General features: G+C 38.4%; 1 pseudogene; it reads right to left on the bottom strand.

Moving 5' to 3' along the window:
• Positions 1 to 13,005: 13,005 nt before the first annotated feature.
• On the bottom strand, positions 13,006 to 14,891 carry LOC143633327 (peroxidase 24-like; annotated as a pseudogene).
• Positions 14,892 to 27,108: the final 12,217 nt, after the last annotated feature.

The following is a 27,108-nucleotide window of genomic DNA, read 5'->3' on the forward strand; positions in this document are numbered from 1 at the left end:
ATGTTTAGTATAGTACAGGTACCAAGAGAGGAAAATGTTGGGGCAGATGCCTTAGCGAATTTAGCCTCATCTTTGAAAATTCCAGAAGATATGAAGTATCCACATACTCTCGCCAGCAATAGGAGAGCAAGAAGTTGGGGAAATAACAAGTGACAAACATATTGTACTTTGGGATCCATTATCATCAGACAGCCAAAGATCTTGGATCCTCCCAATAAAGAAGTATATTCAGACTGGAGAGATCCCAGCTATGGAGAATCCGAAATCCTTCAAACTCAAGGTATCACAATATATTTTATCAAATGATATGCTACACAGAAAATCGCTTGCAGGTCCATACTAAGGTGCATAGAGGATCCTGAAATCCAAGAAGTACTTAAAGATTTTCACGAAGGAGATTGCGGCAACCACACAGGAGGAAGAGCATTATTCTCCAGGATACTTAGGACTGGGTACTTCTGGCCGACAATGAAAAAGGATGCAATAGAGTATTCGAAGAAGTGTGATGCCTGCCAAAGGCATGCAAATATCCTTCATCAACCAGCAGAACCAATGTATCATATATCCTTTTCATGGCCTTTCATGAAATGGGGAATGGACATTGTTGGTAAGCTACCAAAGGCACCAGGTGGAAAGGTCTTTATGCTTGCCATGACGGACTACTTCTCTAAATGGATTGAAGCAGAAGCATTCGTACAAGTCCGAGAAAGGGAAGTTATATCTTTTATTAAAAGGAATATTATAACTAGATTTGGTATTCCTTCTGAGATTATATGTGATAATGGTTCCCAATTTATTGTGAAAAGAACAACTAACTTTTGTGACAGCTGGGGCATAGGGATGATTAGTTCAACTCCAATGCATCCTCAAGGTAATGGTCAAGCGGAGTCTAGCAACAAAATCATCATCAACAATTTAAAGAAGAAGCTAGGATCCAAGAAGGGAAAATGGGCCGAGGAACTACTATATATTCTTTGGGCTGACAGGACAACACCCAAGAATGCAACAGGCCAAACACCCTTTTCATTGGTATTTGGATCAGAAGCTGTAATCCCAACAGAGATGGTGGTTCCTACAGCAAGAACTAGCATCCGTGATCCTGAAGCCAACGAAGAAATCCTTCTTGAAGACTTGGATACTGTTGAAGAACTCAGATACCTGGCCAAGATCAGAATGACAGCTTATCAACAAAGGGAAGCTGGGGAATACAACAATCCAAAATACTACCAATCCGGCTGATGGAAAGTTAGCACCGAAATGGGAAGGACCTTATCAGATCGAGTCGGAGGCAGGAAATGGGGCATATCATTTGCTCACAATGGAAGGCAATAGGTTACCAAGAGCATGGAATGCTATACACCTCAAGAAGTATTTCTTCTGATCAGGATCATGTACCTTGAGGATCCGTTATCCTTAGAGGATCCAGGATCCCAAAATCGGTAATATCTATTTGGTTACTTATTCTTTACAATTTCCTATTATTAATTCCAGTTTAACATATTCTTAATGATTTATTTCGTCCAAGTTTTAAGTATCAATGCAGGAAGTTAATAAGATGTGTAATAACCAAGAGGTTGGCCACCTCTCCTTTACATTCAAGGTACTATACTATTTCCCTTGGCCTAGCCCACATTTGGGTATGACCCCCGATGGTCATATCTTCTAAGGTTTAAAGGTTTTCACCTTTCTTATAAATAGAGTTTCTACACTCTCGCCTGGAGCGCACGTTATCCGACGTATAGTCCGGGGCAGCGGAACCAGTACACGTTTAGTGGCTGACAATTTTGTTGTCTTCGGCTATATGGAGGATCCTACGATTTATGGTGGACGTACCATACCACCAGTTTATAACGTTTTCACGTTATCTTCTTTCGGGCTAAATCCCGGGTTGGGCGAGTCCCCAGTTAACATTCTTATTTGGGCTTGTCCCCAGTATTGGGCTTGTCCACAGTTTTGGGCTTGACCCCAGTTCACTGGCTTGTCCCCAGTACACGGGATTGTCCCCAGTTGCACGGGCTTATCCCCAGTTTATTATTTGGATTTGTCCCCAGCTTTATGGGTTTGATACCAGTTAACATTATAAGTTGTTTGCAACAGATTTTCTAAGTTCATCATGAAGACAAAGTCCTATGGATTCAATATCCTAAGGTTATTTCATCAAGAATCATTGACGGTTCAATACTTATGGTAACTTAAGGTCTACCTAGACCTTCTTGTATGATCTCTATTGATAAATTTATACTATCTTAGTTGCGATAATTTTAAATGTTTTTATTTAAAGGATTATTCCTTTAAGGATATTCTATTATAAACACTTTTGTCAATTTTTAAGGATACTTTATCCTATGGTTTTTTCTTTAAGGATATTCTATCCTAAATATTTTTCATAAGGATTTATATCCTAAAAATCTTTTACTGAAAATTATTTTTCCCAAACTTTCAATAAAGCTAAAGCTATAATTAAACAAACTTTTAAAATAACAATAACAAGCGAATAGTTAAAAGTTTTATATTATTAAGCATAAGTCACCTGGACTTACCAAAATCTTTAACCCGGATTTCACCATTCAAATGATTGACCATTCACCCGGGTTAAACAGGTGTTACTAATTGTTCTTATGTGCAGGAAAATAAACATCTGAGGCACCAAAGGTTTCATCTCCACGAACAGAGGATCCATCCACCTTCCGTACCCTTGAGAATTGTCTTGAGGATCAGTGATCCTTAAACCTACTTACTATTGTTCATTACAGACCAAAATATCCTTAAAAACATCAACACAAATAAAAAAAGTGGGCTCGGGTCTTGTCTTATGTATCCTTCATCGCCCACCTAAGCTGCATCATCACCCTCTGCAGCACCTTCTCCGTCACCAGCTTCAGCCACCTCTTTGATTCCACTAGTCCCAGCCTCATTTTCCTCAGCCATCTCCTCAACCTCTCGCCACCAAGAGCTTCCAAGGCAGACTTCCATTTGTTCACATCCCAGGTCGCCTTATCGAAATCAGAGTCACTGGCCTCCTTCGCCATCTTGATTCATGCTTGAAATAACGACCTTGCTACCCACATCTTGGCCTCATCCGTAGACTGCTTCACTGCCTCTTGGTGCTGGGCTTCCGCTAAGGATAGCTGATCCTCCAACTGTTTTTTGTCTTTGGAGAGTTGGATTATGGCTTTATCCTTGGCAACCACGGCTTTCCCTAACCCTGAAAACTTCTCACTCATTTGGCTGATGATCTTTTCGTAATGCTCTTTGAAAGCATTCATAGCCTACAATCAATAGGAAGTATAAGTTATAAGGATATTGGATCCTTAAAAGCGATGTTACAGGATACAGGATACTTACATTCAGGATCGTGTCATAGTGAGTTTTAGGATCAGAGGACCCCTTCCTCTTAGATGCGACAGACTTGGCTCTGGTCGTTGCAGTCTTAGGCTCGGAACTTGTTGCTGCTTTTAAGGCTTCTTTCTTGATGTCCGGAGAGGTGACCATACAATCAATGTATTCTAAGGAAAACCTGCTGGCTGACTTCTGAGATTTTTTAGCGCCTACAAAGGATAAGTAAACAGATAAGTATTTCTTCTAATTCTATTTACTTTAAAATTATTATAGTAAACTTACTTGACATGCTGGAACCCGAGGAGATTTCATAGAAAGCTTCAACAAAACGAGCTTGAAAGGTTCTAACCTCGGTATCCAGTGCTAGGAACCGTTTTGTTTTTTCTTCTGTACCAGGTAACTTGCGCAAAGAAACAAAATTCTCAACTGCAGACAAAAAGAAAGAATCAGAATTAAAGTTAAAGCATTAAGGATACTGCTATTTCTTAAGAATCCAAGATCCTACCCTTTCTAACCCACTTTGAAGGAAGATTGATTCCCTCGGGTATGGAGTCACGTTTTACAAAGAAAAACTGATTCCTCCACAACGAATCATTTAAAGTGACTTTTAAGATCGGGTGAGGTTGTCGAGGCTTGGATTTGAAGATGAATCGGGCAGGACCGTGGGTAGTAAGGGTGTACAAGTGTGATAGCTCCGGAAGACTAAAGTTGATCTTTTGCTCCTCTATAATCCTTTCGATAGTGCTAAGGACTCGCCACACCATAGGCATAGCTTGGATGTAGGATACGCCCGTGGAGTCGAAGAAGCTCTGGGTAAAAGCAGGAAAAGGATAACGATGCCGATCAAAAACGGGCAAACCGGCATATAAACCCAGATCTGAGAATAGACGTTGCAACGCATTCCGGCGTCATATTGACGGAACTCCGTTCCCGATGGAAATAGCGGACGAAATTCATCTACCTCAGGATCTGTTAACTTGCAGATTTCGATAGAGGGATTGACAATAAGATTTAGCGGTTGCATCTAAGAAAACCCAGACACATAGGATGCCTGGTCAGAATGTTGTGAAGAAGAAGACGAGACAGTGGACATCGTTAAAGAGAATAAGAAAAGAAAGAGAAGGATAACTGATATGTCGCCAGAATGTGTTATTATAAAAAAGATATAGGACGGCATATATAGACGGTTATTATTAACACAAGGGCCAAATGGTAAATATTTCTGGCAAAACCGTCCCATCATCCAGTTTTCGCAGAAGTTCAAAATTCAAAATGACAGCTGTGTTCTACTATCACCCGCCATTTTGGGGGCAATTGTTAGGACAGATATTTTCCCTGCTGAGGATCTATTATCCTTGAAGATTTGTCTCGATCCTTTATCCTCTCGAAGAGTTCCAGAACCATGTAGACGATCAAGGATCCTCACAGGTTAGTATTGTTAACAATTGTTTCGTATGTGTAGGGTAATGTTCAACAAAGGTGACGGCTATGTGACCTGGTCCATCTTAAATATCGCGACTTGGAGGCTACCAGCACGTGGTCAATGGACGTTGGAAGACTAGTGGGATAGTGGCGAATAGATAGGATATGTTGTTGTATTTATTTTTGATATATAGCGAGATAAGATTGAATAGAAAAATACATTGTATGACACACACTCAGAGCAGAACTCACTATTCTCTCTATACACGTTAGCCGTCATTGTAACATCGATCTAGTCTCCACAACACTTCTAACCCATTTTTTGATATTAATAAACCGGTGATCGACGAGTTGTCATCACCCGGGGTTTTTTTCTTTTGATCTGAACAAGGTCAAAAGGATTTTCCTCGCAACAAATCATCGTGTTCGCTCCATTTTCATTCATATAATCGTTATTATTATCATAGCACTATACCTCACTTTAACATATTTGGATACATTATTCTTACCAGATTTTTGTCCAAAAAACAATGGATGAAGAATAATAGTTCTTGGCTTCTACTTGGCCACCATCTATCCTTACTACTCTCCAAGGAGTCGGCAGTTTGATGCATTGATAGTAAGTAGAGGCTACAGCCTTCATTCCATGTAGCCAAGGCCTACCCAAAATAACATTGCAACAAGAAAGGTTACCAATAACACGGAATTTTTTGTAAGAATTTAACCCTTAGATGTATATTGGTAGTTTGATGTCCCCCAATGTTTTCTTGGTTTCGCCACTGAAGCCAACTAGTACCGAAGTCCTCGGGATGATCTCCGAGTCTGGGATATTCATTTTCTGGAGGACATCGTGTTGGATGATGTTGATCGAGCTTCCACCATCGACTAGGATCTTTCCTACATAAGGGTTAGCGATAAACAAAGTTACCATCAAACCGTCGTGGTGTGGATCCTGGATGCTTGATTTGTCTTCTTCATCAAAGAAGATCCTTCTGTTAGTTGTCAAAGTGGTGGATATGACCGGTCGTTCTTCATTCTCCAGCATGGTTTCTTTGGCGTGCCTTTTTGCTGAAGAGAAAGAAGTGTCGCATATATCTGAGCCACCGGACATGAACTTGATCACTTGAGCATCTGGTGGGGGCAGACTTGCCTTTTGAGGGATTTCATCAGGATCCTGCATCCTTGACTTTTTTCTTCCCATGAGTTCTTTGAAATGTCCCTTGCTGAGGAGGTATCCAATTTCCATCCTTAAACCAATGCAGTCATCCGTCATATGGCCAAAATACTCATAGAATGCACACCATTTGGATTTGTCTCTGAAGGTTGTTGACTTCTTGTTCTTTCGAGGCCACATTGCTTTCTCTCATAGATCCTTCATGGAACGGATCAAGCCATGAGTATCCACAGAGAAGCAATACTCAGAAATGTTTGGGTAATATTCATCATCATCTCCTTCTTCAACCGCTCAAAACGTTTTGATTGATGAATTTGGAGTATGGCTTTGAGTTGTTGTTTCTGAACGAGGATCCTTGTTTCTTGTCAGGGTATTCTTGCTTCGTTTGAGCCCCTAACCGTTCTTGGATCCTTTTGTTATCCTCCAGCCGTATGAACCTAAGCGCCCTGTTTCTTACTTCATCTAAAGTCCTGCAAAGAGTTATCATAATATCATCATAAAAGGGGGAACCCCTATTTAGTCCCATCTTGAGGGCTTCTACATCCGTAGCCATGTCAATATTAGGGATTTCTAGGGCCTCCCTTCCAAACATCGTGACAAAATCCCTAAGGGATTCATTATTGGGTTGGACAATTCTATATAAGTCACTAGTCAACTTCTCAAATTTTCTACTACAAGAAAATTGGTTGTTAAACAAGTTAACTCAATGTGAAAAGGAAGTAACAGAAAAAGGAGGAAGACTTAGTAGCCATTTTAATGCAGATCATGTTAGTGTGGATCCGAAACCCTTGCACATACAAGCCTCCTTGAGTCTTTCAGGGATTGGGTTGATCTCCATCCTTTCCCGGTATTGAGCTACATGCTATATGGGATATCGTTTTGGGATTTCAGCATCACAAATAGGTGAAGAAAATTTGGACAACTTGTGGCTTCCCTCTTGTATTTCAGGGATTGGACAGATCACCCCTAGTACTCTGGATATCATATCTTTAAGCTTTTGCAGTTCCTTAGCCATAGCTTGGTTGATACCTGCATCCTGCACGCACGGAACCATGATTAACATGTAAGGATATAGGAATGTATATGTCACCACTTTGTTGCGTAAATTTCGGCATTCCATAACAATAGCAGAGGTATGAAGCGTATGCTATAGGAGTTGTTCCTCCAGCGGCAATGGTCTGCATGGGGATAATGTCTCCTTCATGGACCTCCGAAGACCTTTGATGTTGAATCCCTGAGGATCCTTGATCCTGGATGAAGGATCCTAGAGGCTGGGAGTTGAAGGATCCTTGATGATACAATCCGGAGGATCCTGGTTGAAGGATTGATGGTCCTTGATGGGGGAAAGAAGATCCTTGAGCTTGTAGACCCATGAACCCTGGATTAAGGATAGATGATCCTTGTTGGAAATTTGAGGATCCTTGAGCTTGCTGACCCACAGACCCTTGGTGAAGGATATATGATCCTTGCTAGAAAATAGAGGATCCCTGAGTTTGTTGACTCACGGATCCCGGTTGAAGGATTGATGATCCTTGCGCATGTTGAGCCAAGGATCCTGGAGTGGTAAAATCCAGCATCTTATGCACTAGTGGAGTTTGATCCTCTGCTGGCCTCTTAGTCCTATTGAAGTCTTCTGTCTCCCGAAAGATCCTCTGGTTAGTCTTGTCTTGCTGCTCTGTGTAAGCTTTAACCTGTGAAAACATAGCAGAAACGTCGTTGTTAGAGTTAACCACCGAAGTGGCAGCAGTGGTTTTCGAGCTCTGGAATATTGGTAGTTGTGTTTTGTTTCCAGCCGCGGTGGTCCTTGGAGCTGCTGATAGCAGGGGAGGCATAAGTGGTAAAGTTCTTGGTGGGTGAGAAACTGATGAAGGCATGGTGGATGAAGCAGAAGATTGTTGAGAGGCCATTGATGATGATATGGGTAAGAAAGGTTGAGAATTGAGGGTATTTTCTGGATTATAGCAATAATTGCCCCACAGTGGGCGCCAAATTGTTTTGGTCAAAAATCTAACAAGGATAATGTAACCAAATTCGTTTTGTGAGGTTTATTGCTATGAAGATAATATCGATTATGTAAAGGTTTCAAACACAAACACGAGGATTTGTTACGAGGAAAAGCCCTTGATCTTGTTCGGATCGCCGGCACAAAAACCCCGGGTGACGACAATTGTCTATCAACAATATATTAATGTAAAAATAGGGTTACAAAGGTGGAGTATATGATCAAAGGTTACAATGAAACTAATTGTATGTGATCTGCTTTGAGTGTTCTTGACAGAGTGTTCGTGAATGTAGGCAGTAAGTGAATGAATGTGTACGTATGTGAAGTGACCTAACTTTGATCATAACTCGGTATTTAACAATAATAACAACTAACTAAATTCTCCTACTAATCCGCATCTTCCCACTCTCTTCATCCGTGCCACTTGACCACGTGCTGAACATTTCCAATAGCGAAATAGGTGGTGGACTAGGTCTTGGAGCCGTTACACTTATTGAATATCAACCTACACACAAGAAACAATTGTTAATAATACCAATTACTGAGGATCCTTGATCCTGATACAGCTCCGGAGCCCTTCAGAAGGATAACTTATCCAAGTTCGTCATCAAGAATAACATATCCTCAGTACTTAATTATTTGTGGCTCAACAAGGAGGATTTAGAGGTGGTAGATGATGGCAAGGTTAGGTTTGATATGAGTATTCCATTCTGGAATTCGTCGTTTGATTATGATGAGGTTGAGGTTGAGGATGTGACAGGCTAGGAATACCCTGATCTGTATACATGTTCGAACACATATGAAGGAGTTCCATTCTTCACAACTGAACATGTTAAAGCGGCTGAAGAACATATCACCAATTTACAAGACAATGTTGTTGTCTTTGAGAATCCAACTCTTTGAATTAACATGTATCATCCTCAAGACAATATCATTGGTGATCTTAATGTAGTCGCCCGTACACGACATCAGGTTGCTAATGTATGTGACGATAATGTATTGTGTGCATATGCTGACATGCATACTTAGGGAATCATGAGTATCGCTCGACACACTTTCTTTTTATCTCAAGTAGAGCCGACGAGTGTTCCTATGGCACTTCAAGATTCTTCATGGGTTGAATCAATGAAAGAAAGTTTGCAACAGTTTGTGCGACTGGGTGTATGGGATCTCATTGATAAGCCTCAATGGTGTAAGAAGCATGTCCGACAAAATTGGTGTTTAAGTGTAACAAGGATGATCGTGGGGTATTAAACAAGGCACGATTGGTTGTGCAAGATTTCAATCAGCAAGAAGGCATGGATTACACTGAAGTATATGCTCATGTTTCAATATTGGAGGCTATACGTATTTTTCTAGCCTATGCAGCCTTTAAGATATTCAAAGTTTATCAAATGAACGTTAAGAGTGATTTTCTTAAAGGGGAAGATCATGAGAGGTGTATGTGAAGCAGCCTCGTGAACATCCGGACTATCTTGACCATGTTTATCATTTAAACAAGACTCTATATGCTCCACACCAAGCCCCAAGAGCTTCGTATAGGAAATTTGCTGACCATCTAACTGATAGTGTCTTCAACCGAGGGACTGTGGATTGTACTCTATATTACAATATTTTCAGAGAAGATCCGCTCCTTGTCCATATTTATGTCGATGACATTATATTTGTCCCCCTGTGGCGATTTTAGTAGTACTACCAATCGTGTTCCTCTTACATTTGATGCACCATTTGTGAAGAGGATCCAAGGATCCTTGGTTTCTTCAAGTTGTTGGAACTCCAAATCGGCTTCTTTTTGCATATCACTACTGAAAACAACCACATATTCGGCAAGTGCTTGTGATTTGATGGCGGTTCTGGGCTCATATTGTATATCATAGGCGCTGAGCTTGATAGCCCACTTAGCCATACTACCTGATATCTCAGTTTTTCTAAGTACATTCTTAATAGGTTAATTAGTCTTAACAATAATAATATGAGTTTCAAAGCAAGCATTGATTTTTTAAGATGAGAATACCCGACCTCGGCATCTAAAAGACTTTTAATTACATAGTAGACTGGATGTTGTTGACCTTCGTGATCCTTAACTAGAACCACTAACTACATTACCTGAAACAGCTAGATATAAGGATAACGGCCCACCATTCACTGGTTTCGTCAATGCTAGTGCTATTGATAGATAATACTTGATAGCTTTAAGCGCATCTTCATGCTTCCGAGTCCATTCGAACCTTTTGTTCTTTCTTAAGATGTTATAAAAATCTTTTCATTTCTCTGAAGATCTGGAGATAAATCTTTTAAGAACTGCAATCCTTCCTGTCAATCTATGGATATCCTTTGCATTCATCAGGGACTTTAAGTTAGTGATAGCTTCAATCTACTTAGGACTGGCTTCAATTCCTATTTTGGTCACCATGTATCTTAAGAATTTTCCATCTTTGACCCCAAAATGACCCTCGGATGAATAGAGCTTCATGTTGTGTAGGTCAAGGATGTTGAAGGCTACTTCAAGATCCTTGAGATGATCTTCTGATTTCTTTGATTTGACCACCATGTCATCTATTTAGACTTCCATGGTCTTTCATAATTTATCTTTGAACATCATATTGACAAGTCTTTGACAGGTTTCCCATGCATTTCTTATTCCAAAAGGCATAACAACATAACAGTATATGCCAATAGGAGTCATGAATGTTGCATCCTCTTGATCAGATGGTTCCATATGAATTTGTTGAAATCCTTATGAAGCATCCATAAAGGTAATCATTTCATGTCCTGTTGTAGCATCCACCATGGAGTCAACGTGTGGTAAGGGGAAAGGATCCTTTGGACATGCTTTATTTAAATCAACAAAATCAACATATACCCACCATGGATAGAGGATCCTTGAGCATGTTGAGCCATGAATCTTGTTTGAAAGATGGAGGATCCTTGAGCGTGTTGAGCCACTAATCCTGGTTGGAAGATAGAGGATCCTTGAGCATGTTGAGCCATGGATCCTGGAGTGGTGAAATCCAGCATCCTAGGTACCAAGGGAATTTGATCCTCCGCTGGCCTTTCGCTTTCTTGAGATCTTCAATCTCACGTAGGATCCTATGGTTAGTCTTGTTTTGCGGCTCCATGTAAGCCTTAACCTGTGAACACAAAACAAAAACATCATTGTAGTGGTTATCGCAGGGGTAGCATTAGAGGATTTTGAGCCTTGGAAGATTGGAGTTCGCGTCTTGCTCCCGGTAACACCGATCCTTTGCAACCATGCGGGTGGAGGAGGCATCGGCAAGGAGGCCTTTGATGAGAGAGAAACTGATGAAGGCAATGTGGTTGAAGCAGAGATTTCTTGAGAGGCCATTGGTTATCGTATTGGTTGAAAAGGTTGAAAATTGATGATAGTTCTTCTAGATTAAAGCACCACTTGCCCCATGGTGGGCGCCAAATTGTTTTGGTCAAAAATTAGTTTTTTTAAGAATAATGCAACCAAATCAGTTTGTGAGGTAGGGTTCTTGAACAATAATAGTGATTTTTTGAATAAAATAATGATGAACACAATGATTTGTTACGAGGAAAAACCTTTGATCAAATGGTGATCGCCGGCATAAAATCCCCGGGGATGACAAATCGTCTATCACCACTTTATTAATCAAAAAATTATGTTACAATGGTGGAAGCTTGATCATTGATACAAGAATATCTAAGTGTGTTTATAGGTGATTGTATGTTGACAAGATCGTAGTATAAAGTCTGTGTTAATCCTAAGTGATTAGAGCTTCGCTATATACAAATAAGCTAACAACTAAAAGTCCTATAATCTCTCCACCTTCCCACTAGAGCCGTTATAGCTTTTGACCACGTTGCTAATTCTCTTGGACTGCGAAATAATAGGATTGACCATGTCATCAACTATTATAACTGCTAATATATCAATATAGAAAATAGAACAATCGTTAGTAAATAACAAGTACTGAGGATCCTTGATCCTGACATGATCTGAAAACATGTGCTAAGGATAACTTATCCAGAATATATGCCAAGATAATGTATCCACAACGCAAAATCTTTGTGCCCTAGCATATAAATTGAGTTTAAAAATGTGGTATTATCATATTTATTATTTGAAACGCCTTACATACGATATAGTAAGCTTGGTAGAATTATGTTTCCAAAAAAATTCATAACTTGAATATGTTTGAATTATTACCCGTTCGGTTAAGTTTAGTAAAAATATTTCATTTAAGCTCTTTATCTCTTAAAACCAATAAAATCTATATATGAACCACTTGAGAGTAATGTTCATTTAATTCCAAGCACAAAGTACTTAAAAGTGTAAAAAAATATTTATATTATAATATGTATATTCTCGACCATATCACTAGCCTACATTTGTTTTGAGGGTTGAAATCACATAATCGCTATTAAAGTTAAATAAAAAGATTCAAATTCCAAGTGAATACCTTCCTTTTGATTATCTTTAACCATTTATTCACTCGCATTTTTACTTGTATTATTTCAAAACATTCAAAAACTCTATTTTCATTTTGATAAATGATGACGAAGATATAGTATTAGTAAGATACCATGTTCATGGATCGATACTCGATTCTTATTTAATACTATTAGATACTGCTTAGTATTTCGGTAAAACCATTTTTACAAGTATATAATTTCAAAGTATGTATAATTTTCATTGAAATACTATAACGCTAAACCAACACCAAGATTCCTAGAGTAAATATCAGGATAACAGAGTGGTGGAAAATGAAAGGTTAGCCCGTCTATATATAAAGGTGAAAGACATATATAGAAGGAAGTTCAAATAAAAACAATTGTTTTGTAAAAAGTGTATGTGAGAAAACTCTAAAATAAAGCACCCAAAATTCGACACTATACCATGTAAATAGAACACCATACAGCGTTTAGAAATTACTAATATTAACCGCTAGATCCTAGACCCAATGACCATGATTTATTTTTACGTTTCTCACAAAACTATTGTTTTTTACATTAACCCTACCCTTGGTGTGACTATTGTGGGATGGGTTGTCCCAACAGATCCATTAGCCATTTTTTTATTGGGCCGTATTGGGTTAACCCAATATGAGACTTAAAATTCTAGTTGCATCCCAATAAATTAAACACTTCAATTTATTAATTTATAACTTTCACAAGTTGTTGCACATAATAATATCATCGTCCTATATTGGACATGCCACACAACATCAAGCTAGGAATTAACTCGTCTCTATCATTGACCATTAACGACTCGACAATTTTTCCTAACTTCTCCTGAACCAACGGTGACGTCTTTAACGGCCCCCATTCTCACCATGGACAAGGCAAACTGCGCAAAGAAAACCTTTTGATTTTCTAATATTCTTGCCATAGAAGCTGATTGATGGTTTGTGAGTAATGCTGCATCGGATACAAATAAACCTTTATGTTGGTTTAGAGCGCGATAGTAACTCGAATCGAACGAGAGAGAGCTGTTGGGATCCATTTCAATAGCGGTGGCTGGATTGATAGGGTTTGGGCATAAGTTCCTCAGTGTTTGTGCATAAGTTGGGTCGAGAGAAGGATCAACATCTCCGATTCCCGTAAAGTTGTAGAGTCTTCGGGCGACAAGGGTATTTTATCATGCAAAACATCAGTTGCTAACAAAATTATAGTGTAGAAAAGAAATATATAGATGCACGTGAATATATATATGTACATATGTATACCTGAAAGTGTTACAAGGTCGTTAAGGTTAAGGCCTTTGGATTTGAATTGGGCTTGGAGGGTTGTGAAATTAGCACCTGCAGATGGTAAATTCCCACCAACTTCTGAGGCCAGTGAGACTCTTCCGTCTTTCCTTCCCGTATAAACCGGCCACACCTTCCCTTTTAAACTGTAATTTCAGTATGAGTTTCATAACAAAAAATAACTCTTGGCAATTGAAAAGGATAATAATAAATTTAAACAAATTATGCTTATGACAAAATGCTACTCCAATCCTAATATTCATATAACTGTGACTAAAAAAGAAAATTTAATATAATCTATAATTGATACTTGATAATAAACTCCATAACACATCAATAAAAAGAGTTGCTATGTATATATTATAACACTTTTACATGAACCAACTTACCTGGAAGGAAACGGCATCTCTAGCAGCCAAGGCAACAATGTCTGCACAAGAAACAGTTTCGGGACAAGTGGCTTCCAACTTTGTCTTTATTTCATCAATAACCTTGTATCCAGAAATAGATCTGTTTGGTCCAGCCGTCTTTTCAGCCGTCATGTTTTGAGTAGAATCTAGTAGAATTGATGCATCACATCCCTACAAGTTTAAAGATTAATCAGTGCTAATATTATGCAACCATTCAAACAAAAATAAAGTTGTAAACACTTGTTTTTATCAACCAACACACACTCTCTACTCTTAAAATCACTTACCCTGACAAAACAGTTATGGTAATGAAGCCTTAGAAGCTTGGCAGCCATGGTAGCATCCGCAGAAACCTTGCTCCATACAATATCCCTCACTGTCTTTTCAACAGAAACCGAACGAGGACAGAGTTTCTCATAATATTTTATCTTCAAATCACCACCAGTACCATGGCCTTGACCATGAGCACCACCCATGCACCCAAGCACCAAAATGTAAGTAACCAAAAGTACAATGATGGTTTTCCTCATGTTGGTTATATTGGTTTTTTCACTCGATATTTTGTGTGTTTTATGATCTAGTATTCTAACCTTTATATAGGCATGCAAAGGTCAACTATTGAAATTAGACACAGCATGTATCGATTAAATTATATGTAGCTAAAATAGTTTTGAAGACTGATGGGAATGATAATATGTTCAAGACACACTTGTAAATAAATATATGAATGCGTGTTTTCGGAAAACATGGTTTTCGAATCATGGAGTTCATATATCAATTGTTTATTAAACATTGAAATGTGAATGGTTGAAGAAATCAACCAGATAACAGCAAAGAACCATATTCATATATTTTAATTGATCTATTCATATATTTTTTTAACACAAAATAGGAAAAGACATTCTTTATATTTGATCGTTTTATCAGTTGATGTTCTTTAGCAAAAGAAATGGTAGCAAAACACACTTCTGGTTTCAAATCTCTTTCACGTTAATTCCTTTAGGCCTAAACCAGTTAAATTTTACCGTTAAATTTTATCATGTGCAATGCACATCAGGGTATTTTAGTCTTTTTACTCCTACTAATAAATAAAATATTAAATAATATATATTTTAAAAACTAATAAACACACACACACACACACACACACACACACACACATATATATATATATATATATATATATATATATATATATATATTATACATACACTCCCTCTATCTCTCTAGTCTCTCTCTCTCTACACCACCACCACCACCAGACTACCGGACCACAACACCACCAAAGATTCCATTAGCACCAATCTATACCCCTCTGTTTCACATAGCTGGAAACCTAGAAATGGCTGGAATCACACACTTTAGCACTAAACACCTCAATTACGGGGACTAAGGCTTTACAATTACCACCACAACTACCAATCTGTACCCTTCCACACCCCCTTGTTCATGGATACACCCAATTTCTTACCATTACCCCTTTCTTTCTATCCGCTCATCGCCTAATCGATGTCGCGTTCGACCAAATTAAACATGAGAAGGTGATTAGATATTGAACAAGAGCAAAAAATGGCAGTTTTATCCAAAATTAAAAGGGCAAAGAACCGACTGGTTTGCTGTTGCTGTATTGGGCGAACACAATGACGGCGGTTACGGGTGGAGATTTTGGCGATTCTGTATATCTCGTTCACCCGCGCCGTCACGCTTGTCAGTGATTTGGGCGAATGTTAAAGTGGTGGCATTGAAACTAAGAATGTATGCGTCTACGTGGTGGGCGAATGTTTTTCTCAAAACGAGAACGAGTAGGAAAGGAAAATATAAAGGCTTGGCTAAAGATGAAACGATCGGTGAAACAAAAATTCTTTCAGGCGTACTATACGCAATCAAACGTTTCTCAGTTACATGCTTTAAAGCAAGGCTCCAAAATGGCAGAAGAGTATTCTAGAGAATATGCACCTCATCTTAAAGTGTGATGTACCACCAGACGATCCTCAAACCTTAGTTCGCTACTTAAGCGGGCTAGAAGCTATAGTCCTATAGTCGCCAATCTCATTGAACTGCACCTGTACTCCGCGTTGGAAGAGTTAATAATTTTAGCCCACAAAGTTGATGTACAACAGCGTCGTAAAAGGTAAAGTGGATGTCCAAAATCAAATTATCGATCCAACTCATTCTCTAAAAGTCCTGTGTCCAAGCCTATCACAAGTTCGGTACAAAATTCGAGTAATACCATGGAGAAAGTAAATCCTACTGCCAAAGCTACTCGTCGTTGTTTTGGTGCCAGGGATAGGGAATATGTCATTCGAATGTCCAAACAATTGAATTGATACGCTAGCTGAGCTCGAACACGTCGACCAATAGGTAACATATGATGAACAAACAGAAGGGCGGGCATTGGTCATAGAAGAAGAGGAGGAGTTAATTGGACCAGATGAAGGTGATTGTCTCGTCATCCGCCAAAACCTTTTTGGCGATGCCACCCTTGAAGCAGACTTACAACGCGAATCATTTTTTCATACACGTTGTACCGTATCTAGCAAGCTATATAACTTAATTATTGATGGGGGCAGTTGTATCAATGTGCCCTCCCAAACTTTAGTTACAAAATTACAATTACCCACAGAACCCCACCCTCATCCCTGTGTTATACAAGGTTGAATCAAGGGGTTTCGCATCGATTTCTATTGTCTTTTAGTATTGGCATTCAATACGAAGGTCAACTTTGGTGTTATGTTATACCGGTCACATCACATAATTTACCCTACTTGAATTTGCCAAAAATAACTAACTTATAAAGTATAGGGATCAAAATTGAAAATTCGGAAAATCTTAATCCATCACGATACACGATGGCATAAGCACTAAGCCCATCGTGTAGCGCTATGGACTTGCACATTAACCCAAAAATGGGCGGAGTAGCGATATGCTACGACCTAATAATCAAGGTCATTGCTTATCGCGATGACCATGTTGAGTCACCGGACATGTGTCCAACCACGTGTCAACACGTGGCATAATATGACAGGCCACGTGTCACAACGTGGCAGAGGCGGCGTATTTTTCGGCACCGCGATACGCGACGGGGTAACAAGGAACCCATCATGTATAGCGATGGGTTGCGGATTTTGCCTATAAATAGGAGGCTACGGATTCGGACTCCATTCATCCCAAATTCACCTCCACTTACACACACTTAGCATAGAAAGTCGTGCCTTGTTTTCGTGCCGATCCGACATTCCATTTTCTCAAAGATTGTGTAAGTAACGAAGTTATAATCAAGTAGCAATCACTCAAGCAATTGTTCGGTACAAAATTCGAGTAATACCATGGAGAAAGTAAATCCTACTGCCAAAGCTACTCGTCGTTGTTTTGGTGCCAGGGATAGGGAATATGTCATTCGAATGTCCAAACAATTGAATTGATACGCTAGCTGAGCTCGAACACGTCGACCAATAGGTAACATATGATGAACAAACAGAAGGGCGGGCATTGGTCTTAGAAGAAGAAGAGGAGTTAATTGGACCAGATGAAGGTGATTGTCTCGTCATCCGCCAAACCCTTTTTGGCAATGCCACCCTTGAAGCAGACTTACAACGCGAATCATTTTTTCATACACGTTGTACCGTATCTTGCAAGCTATGTAATTTAATTATTGATGGGGGCAGTTGTATCAATGTGCCCTCCCAAACTTTAATTACAAAATTACAATTACCCACAGAACCCCACCCTCATCCCTGTGTTATACTAGGTTGAATCAAGGGGTTTCGCATCGATTTCTATTGTCTTTTAGTATTGGCATTCGATACGAAAGTCAACTTTGGTGTTATGTTATACCGGTCACATCACATAATTTACCCTACTTGAATTTGCCAAAAATAACTAACTTATAAAGTATAGGGACCAAACTTGAAAATTCGGAAAATCTTCATCCATCACGATACACGATGGCATAAGCACTAAGCCCATCGTGTAGCGCTATGGACTTGCACATTAACCCAAAAATGGGTGGAGTAGCGATATGCTACGACCTAATAATCAAGGTCATTGCTTATCGCGATGACCATGTTGAGTCACCAGACATGTGTCCAACCACGTGACAACACGTGGCATAATATGACAGGCCACGTGTCACAACGTGGCAGAGGCGGCGTATTTTTCGGCACCGCGATACACGACGGGGGTAACAAGGAACCCATCATGTATCGCGATGGGTTGCGGATTTTGCCTATAAATAGGAGGCTACGGATTCAGACTCCATTCATCCCAAATTCACCTCCACTTACGCACACTTAGCATAGAAAGTCGTGCCTTGTTTTCGTGCCGATCTGACATTCCATTTTCTCAAAGATTGTGTAAGTAACGAAGTTATAATCAAGTAGCAATCACTCAAGCAAGCAGATCAAGATCCTACCATCAAGTTTTCTTAGTATTTTCATTCCAAGTATACATACTAAGGTTGGAGTTATGCTTAAGTGATTCAAATTATAGCTTAGATATCAATCAAGGCTATGGTCTTTAACCTTGAAAGTATTTTATAAACATTCATAAATGTGTTATCATAAACGTTACTTCATAGCAAAGTAATGTTAACAAAAGATATATTTTGACGAGCATGAAGTAAACTGTAAGGGTGACATCATTATTAGTAAGTTTATTGCCTAAGGAAAAGTAATTCGAACAAATCCCAATCAACCGAGGGACCCGTTTACTTACCTAGAGAAACTTACCAACGTGTTATAACCTATTAAACCAAAGCATGCTATATCAAACGTCACATAAAAACAAAGTATTTCATTCACAAACAAAGAAAAATGGTTTCAAGGTTAAGCTTAGAAATTATAGCTAAATCCAGAAACACCATTCAAAATATTTATACAAACCTATTTATGTATAGGTTAAATATCGTTCTCATTCACAGTCAAGGTTTCAAACGCGCACCGACGGTACATGTGAATACGTTAACCTTTAAAAATCAGTCAAAACATATTTATACTCGATAAGTTGAACGGGTTTTTGTCTTAAAGAGTCAGTCAACGTTTACATGTGATTACATGATCTCTAAAACGTTATAATACAAAGTAGAAAATAAAATCAACTCAGACCGATTACACATGTGTCTGGATCTAAACATAACTGTTCAGCCTAAACAATCAAAGGCTACATGGCCACGGGCTAACAGTCATAACTAGTTCCCCATTAAGGACTACGTGGCTCAGGGAACACATTTGTGTATGTAGGGCAGGGGTACATATACCGGAAGTTGAAATACTTTCGGTGAGCTTGTCAAGAAAACTATATTTGTATTGTAACTGTCATTCAAATAGTTTTGGAGTCATACGTCTTCACCAGCACATAGCTGATGTATTTTTCCAACCCATTGCAAGTAATTAAGCATAAGTAGCAATAGAAAGGATTGGAGTCATTATAAAGATATAAGTGCGTTACAAGATGGCTCCGTTTTTTATAAACTAAGTCCTTGTAATATGAACGCATATTTTGTAAAATGAATACTTGGGTATTTAATTCCCAATTAAATTTTCTATGTAAATTAATATTATATTCAACTTAAAAGTCTTCCGCTAAAATTAACCCATAAACTCTTATATATTTACAAAATAGGTGCCAACTTGTGGAAACACGTCTAGGCCCTTAGTCGGGGTGTGATAGGTTGGTATCAGAGCCATCGGTTTTAGTGAATTAAGTATTTAAACATTAGTACCTATTCTTTAACCTTAAAGTTATTATTATTATTATTATTATTATTATTATTATTATTATTATTATTATTATTATTATTATTATTTCGTAGGGATATGATAGGATTGGTAAACTTCCTATCCCTTAATTTAACTAAGTGCAGATGTCTTACGTTAACTATCTTGGTCATAGACGTCGAGTAGCCATTCGAACAAAACTGACATTCATTCACGAACCATCTGATATGGAGAGTAGCAATAGTTATTATACTAGTTTTTTCAATCAAAATCAATTGATCCCGTGTATCTACCAGGAAGTCAGCAATGTCCAGTCGAGATCTCTGCCAATACTATCGACAACATTCCCCAATACTATCCATATGAAATTCCAACTTACCATCCTTCCGTTGAGAAAGAAGTTCAGAGTAGGATCAAGCAGGAAACTGATTCGTCAAGTTGGATGGACTGCCACTCCAACCAGAAAAAATATCACTTTGGATCACCACCACTGGATTACCCATATCAAGTTCCACAAACTATTGCCGAACCATGTCGTATGCCAAGGATGAGGGTTATCTTACCCTATAAAAAGAGATTAATTCAATCACCAGTCAAAAATCCTTATGAATCGGAAGAGGGTCCCGAGGAACAAGATCAGAAAAACAAGAATCCTTATTTTCCTCCATATGTTGGACCAAGACCATCCATTTCACAGCAAGCCAATGGAATCCGTGAAGAGGCAAACCTCATCGAGGAATTTTATACTACTAATGTTCCCGATGTGGAAGTGCAGGTATACGTTGCAAATCAACACCTCTATCCACGAGAGAACGCTTATCTCTTCCCAGCTGCATCTGCACCTATGAGATATCCTAACCCACCTAATGCTGTGATGGACGAGCTGCGGAATGAGAAAGTGGACAAAAAGAAAATAGGAAAGGAAATTGTTAAGAAATGTGATAAGATGAAAAATCTTGATAAGAAATGGATTAAGGATTAGAATAGTTACTATGTATCGTTGTTGACTGTTATATTTTCCTTCTTCTAAAACAAATAATGTATTATAAGAAAGTATGTCTTTTCCTAAATCATGTCTTATTCATGTAATAGCATGTCTGGACAAGATAAGGTCAACAGTAATCTCGATATGCAAATAAACAACCACAAATGAAAGACTGTAGAAGAGAACATTCAAGCAATACCAAAGGACTATGTGTTCGGTATTCGTGATTTAATAAAAGAAGCTGTAACCCCACTCTATGAACTAATGAAATATGATCCAAGTCTAACTGCCTCTTATTCTAATAAGAGGGCCAGTCGAAGCAAGAGTGGAACTGTGAATCCAAAGAGAGAATCTAGAAAAGAAACGGAAAAGAAAGGGAGTATCAAAAAGAAAGAAGAAAGTGATCAAGGCTCGACCGCTAAAAACCACCTTCATGAGAAAATTAAGTAAATTAAAATTCAAGAAGGTTGTGATTTCGAAATATTCAAAGTTTACAATCCTAAAGAGTTTCACGGTGATAAATGAGAGATAGTTACCCTCCGATGGTTGGAGGAAATGGAGTTGATTGTACTGATTAGCAAGTGTACCGAGGGAGAGAAAGTTCAATATACCTCTCAAAGGGGAGGCACTGAAATGGTGGAATACCCTGATTGGAATCAAGGGTAGAGAAAATTTATACAATTTGGAATGAACACCATTTAAAGAAATGATACTAAAGAAGTTTTGGCCGATTAATGAAATGGATCAAATACAAACCAAATTGTGAAATCACAAGGTAGTGGGAACAAATCTCAAGGAATATAACACCAAATTTCTTGAGAGTCGCAGAATAGTTCCTCATTTAGTCACTCCGGAAATTAATAAAGTGACTAGATACATGTATGGACTACCGATCGAAATTCTTGATTTAGTTCGTTCACGTATGCCATCCATGACAGAATCTTCCATGGAGTTGACAGGATATCTAGTGGATGGGATGATCAGAAACAAGGATGAGAAGAAGAAAGATGAGGGAAGAACGTCAGTTGGAGGAAATATGAAGAAGGTAGAAAAGAAGAGGAAAGGGGCATTTGTGTATAGTCGCCATGTTTGCAAATCTTGTGGTAGGAGACATTTCGGTAGATGTCTTCGACTAACCAATACCATCACATTTATTATTTGTAAAAGACCGGGACATGTTGAAGCCGACTGCAAGAGGAAAGTAGTGGTGTGTTTTGATTGTGGAGAGAAGGGGCATTTTAGCAATGAATGTCCGAATAGGAAGTCGACGACAAGAGCGGCTGGTGCAAGTGGTAGCGGTGCCAAGACCAATGCCAGGAAAGGAAATGCAAGAGTCTTCATGTTGGATACCTAGAAAGCAGCTGACATACCGGACGTGATCACCGGTACGTTTCCTATTAATAATGTTTATGCTAGGGTTTTATTTGACTCGGGTGCGAACCAAAGTTTTATAGATTATAAATTCTGTAGTCTATTAAATGAAACCTTAGTTCAACTAGATAAACATTATGAAGTCGAAACTGTTGAAGGAAATGTAAGTAGAATAACCGAAGCTTTAAACAACGCCACAATTTCCTTAGCCGATCACATCATACCTGTACAACTGTTACCCATGACATTGGCAGGTTTTGATGTAGTTTTAGGTATGGATTGGTTATCCTCTACTCAAGCCTATATCTTATGTGATGATAAAGCCATTGACATCCGAACTTATAATAATAAAACCATTCGTATCACCGTAGATAAAGAAGCAGGAAGGGTTGGAATAATTTCTAAGATAAAAGCAAGTAGTTTCTTAGGTAAAGGATGCCGTGCATTTATGGCCTATGTAACTAAAGAACCTGAACCCAAAAAGATAGAAGAAGTGCCAACCGTATCTGAATTTCAAGACGTGTTTCCCGATGAATTACCAGGAGCCCCACCAGATAGAGAGGTAGAATTTAGAATCGATTTTGTATCAGGGACTTCAGCGATAGCTAAGTCTCCATTTAGACTAGCACCCACAGAAATGAAAGAGTTGAAGAAACAGTTAGATGAGCTTTTGGGAAAAGGATTCATACGACTGAGTTCGTCACCATGGGGAGCTCCAATTTTGTTTGTAAAAAAGAAAGACGGATCAATGAGAATGTATATAGATTATAGAGAGCTAAATAAGGTTACGATCAAGAACAAGTATCCACTACCAAGAATCGATGATTTGTTTGATCAACTCCAAGTAGCAAGTTGTTTTTCTAAAATTGATCTTAGATCGGGTTACCATCAGTTGAAAGTACAAGAGGAAGATATCCCTAAAACAACATTTAAAACCCGATACGGACAATATGAGTTCACCGTTATGCCATTTGGACTCACCAATGCTCCAGCAGCTTTCATGGACATGATGAATTGTGTTTTTAAACCATACCTTGACAAGTTTGTTATCGTATTCATTGATGACATTCTTGTTTATTCAAAATCCAAAGACAATCATCAAGTACATCTCAAAATCATACTGGAAACCCTAAGAAACAAGAAATTGTACGCCAAATTCTCTAAATGTGAATTTTGGTTATCCGAAGTTCAATTTCTTGGTCATGTTATAAACGAGAAGGGTATTCAAGTAGATCCAGCAAAAATAGAACCATCACCAAATGGGAGAAACCTAAGACGCCAACCCAAGTCAGAAGCTTTCTTGGATTAGCAGGGTATTATCGAAGATTCATACAAGACTTCTCCAGAATAGCTGTCCCATTAACTTCACTCACCAGAAAAGCAATTAAGTTTGAATGGGGACCAAAATAATAGGAGGCATTCGAAACGCTTAAACAAAAGTTAACCAACGCACCTATCTTGGCTTTGCCAGAAGGATTGGATAATTTTACCATATAATGTGATGCTTCGCACACGGGAATGGATTTTTTTTTATGCAGTGATAAAAAGTTATTGCTTATGCTTCAAGACAATTAAAAGTTCACGAGAAGAATTACACCACACACGACCTTGAATTAGGCGCTATAACTTTCGCATTAAAGTTATGGCGACATTACTTGTATGGTGTAAAGTTCATAGTATACACTAATCATAAAAGTTTGAAGCATATATTTTATCAAAAGGAATTGAACATGAGACAAAGGCGTTGGATGGAAACGCTCAATGACTACAATTGTGAGATCATATATCATGAAGGAAAATCCAACGTTGTGGCTGACGCCTTAAGTAGAAAGGAACATGAAAAGCCAAAGAGAGTACAAGCTCCTAGATTGGAACTTAAAGTTGATTTAGCTAACCAAATTAAAGAAACTCAGAGTTTGGCACTGGAGGAAGGAAACATTAAAGACGAGAAAGAGAACGCTACCATCGATCAACTGGTTAATGGAAATGACGAGATACTTAGACTTGGTACAAGGATTTGGGTACCAATGGTCGGAAATTTAAGAGACAAGATTCTAGAAGAAGCACATAAGTCAAAATACATGATGCATACGGGGAGCGACAAGATGTATCAAAATTTAAAAGATTATTATTGGTGGATTGGCATGAAGAGGGATATTGCTCTATACGTTGCCAAATGCCTGACGTGTTCAAAAGTAAAAGCCGAACATCAAATGCCGTTAGATTATTACAACAACCTGATATACCAATATGGAAATGGGATATGATAACAATGGATTTCATTATGAAGTTACCTAAAACTTCTCATCAGAATGATGCAATCTGGGTTATTGTAGATAGACTTACCAAGTCTGTTCATTTCATTCCAATACAAGAAACATTCAGCATGGATAAGTTAGCACATTTATACATCGAAAACATAGTATCTCTACGTGGTGTACCTGTATCTATTATCTCCAATAGAGATAGTCGCTTCACTTCAAATTTTTTATCAAGCTTTCAAAAGGCAATGGGGACTCGACTAAACCTAAGTATTGCATATCATCCCAAACTGATGACCAAAGTGAACGTACGATTCAAACGTTGGAAGATATGCTCCGTGCCTGTGTCATTGACTTAGGAGGAAGGTAGAACACTCATATTGCTTTAATGGAATTCTCATATAAAAATAGCTATCATACGAGTATCAAAATGGCACCATTTGAGGCATTGTATGGACGAAAGGGTAGGACACCTGTATGTTGGTTTGAAACAAATGATAGTCAGCTGTCTGGACCCGAAATTGTTCAAAAAACCACAAATCAAGTAATACAAATTCGTGAACGATTGAAGGCAGCGAGAAATAGACAGAAAATCTATGCGGATATTCGCCGCAAGCCATTGGAGTTTAAGGAAGGAGATAAAGTGTTATTGAAAGTATCACCTTGGAAAGTTGTAGTAAGATTCAAAACGAAAGGAAAACTGATTCCACACTTTGTTTGACCGTTCAAAATACCCGATAGAATTGGACCAGTTGCTTACCGACTGGAGTTACCTGATGAAATGAAAGGCATTCACGACGTCTTTCACTTATCTAATCTATGCAAGTGTTTAGCCGACGAAACTCTTGCCATGCCGTTAAAGGATCTTAAAATCAACGAGAAGCTTAAGTTTGTAGAACAACCAATTCAGATAAAATATAGCATGATTAAGTTTCTCAAGCACAAATGACTCAAGCTCGTGAAAGTCAAATGGGATTCAAGAAGAGGACCCGAGTATACGTGGGAGATCGAGTCATAAATGAAGAAGAAATATCCCTATCTATTACAATAAATCTCAAGGACGAGATTATTAAAAAGGTGGGGAGGATGTAACATCACATAATTTACCCTACTTGAAATTTTCCAAAAATAACTAACTTATAGAGTATAGGGACCAAACTGAAAATTCTGAAAATCTTCATCCATCGCGATATGCGATGGGATAGGTACTAAGCCCATCGCGTAGCTCTATGGACCTACACAATGACCCGAAATGGGCTGTGTAGCGATACGCTACGGCCTAACAAACAAGGTCATCGTGTATCGCGATGACCATGCTGAGTCACTGGACACGTGTCCAACCGCGTGTCAACACGTGGCACAATATGATAGGCCACGTGTCACAACATGGCAAAGGCGGCGTATTTTGCGGCACCACGATACGCGATGGGGGTAACAAGGAACCCATCACGTATCGCGATGGGTTACGGATTTTGCCTATAAATAGGAGGCTACGGATTTGGACTCCATTCATCCCAAATTCACCTCCACCTTACAAACACTTAGCATAGAAAGGCGTGACTTGTTGCCGATCCGATACGACATTCCATTTTCTTGATGTTTCTGCAAGTAACGAAGATATAATCAAGTAGCAATCAATCAAGCAAGTAGATCAAGATCCTACCATCAAATTTTCTTAGTATTATCATTCCAATTATTCATACTAAGGTAGGAGTTATGTTTAAGTGATTCAAGTTATAGTTTAGACATCAATCGAGACTATGGCCTTTAACCTTGAAAGTATTTTATAAACATTCATATATGAGTTTTCATAAACATTAGTTCATAGCAAAGTAATGTTAACAAAAGATATATTTTGACGAGCATGTAGTAAACTGTAAGGCTGATATCATTATTAGTAAGTTTCTTGCCTAAGGAAAAGTAATTTGTACAAATCACAATCAACCGAGGGACTCGTTTACTTACCTGGAGAAACTTACCAACATGTTATAACCTATTAATCCAAAACATGCTACATCAAACGTCACATAAAAACAAACTATTTCATTCACAAACCAAGATAAACGATTTTAAGGTTAAGCTTAGCAATTATAGCTGAATCAAGAAACACCATTCAAAATATTTATACAAACCTATTTAGGTATAGGTTAAATATCATTCTCATTCACATTCAAGGTTTCAAACGCACACCGACGGTACAAGTGAATATGTTAACCTTTACAAATCAGTCAAAACATATTTATACTCGATAAGATGAACGGGTGTTTGTCTTAAAGAGTCAGTCAACGTGTACATGAGATTACGTGATCTCTAAAACGTTATATTAAAAAGTATAAAATAAAATCAACTCAGATCACTTATACATGTGTCTGGATCCAAACATAACTGTTAAGCCTAAACAATCAAAGGCTATGTGGCCGTTGGCTAACGATTATAACTAGTTCCTCATTAAGGGCTACATGGCTTGTGGAACACATTTGTGTGTAGGGGAGTGGTACATATACCAGAAGTAGAAATACTTTCGCTGAGCTTGTCAAGAAAACTATATTTGTATTATAACTGTCCTTCAAATATTTTTGGAGTCATACGTTTTCAGCAGCACAATATAGCTAACGTATTTTCAACCCATTGCAGGTAATTAAGCATAAGTAGCAATAGAAAGGATTGGAGTCGTTATAAATATAGAAGCGCGTTACAA

Source organism: Bidens hawaiensis, unplaced genomic scaffold, assembly GCF_021521415.1.
Source record: "Bidens hawaiensis isolate Kalapana, Puna unplaced genomic scaffold, B.hawaiensis_p1.1 tig00006678_1, whole genome shotgun sequence".
Lineage (NCBI taxonomy): Eukaryota > Viridiplantae > Streptophyta > Magnoliopsida > Asterales > Asteraceae > Bidens > Bidens hawaiensis.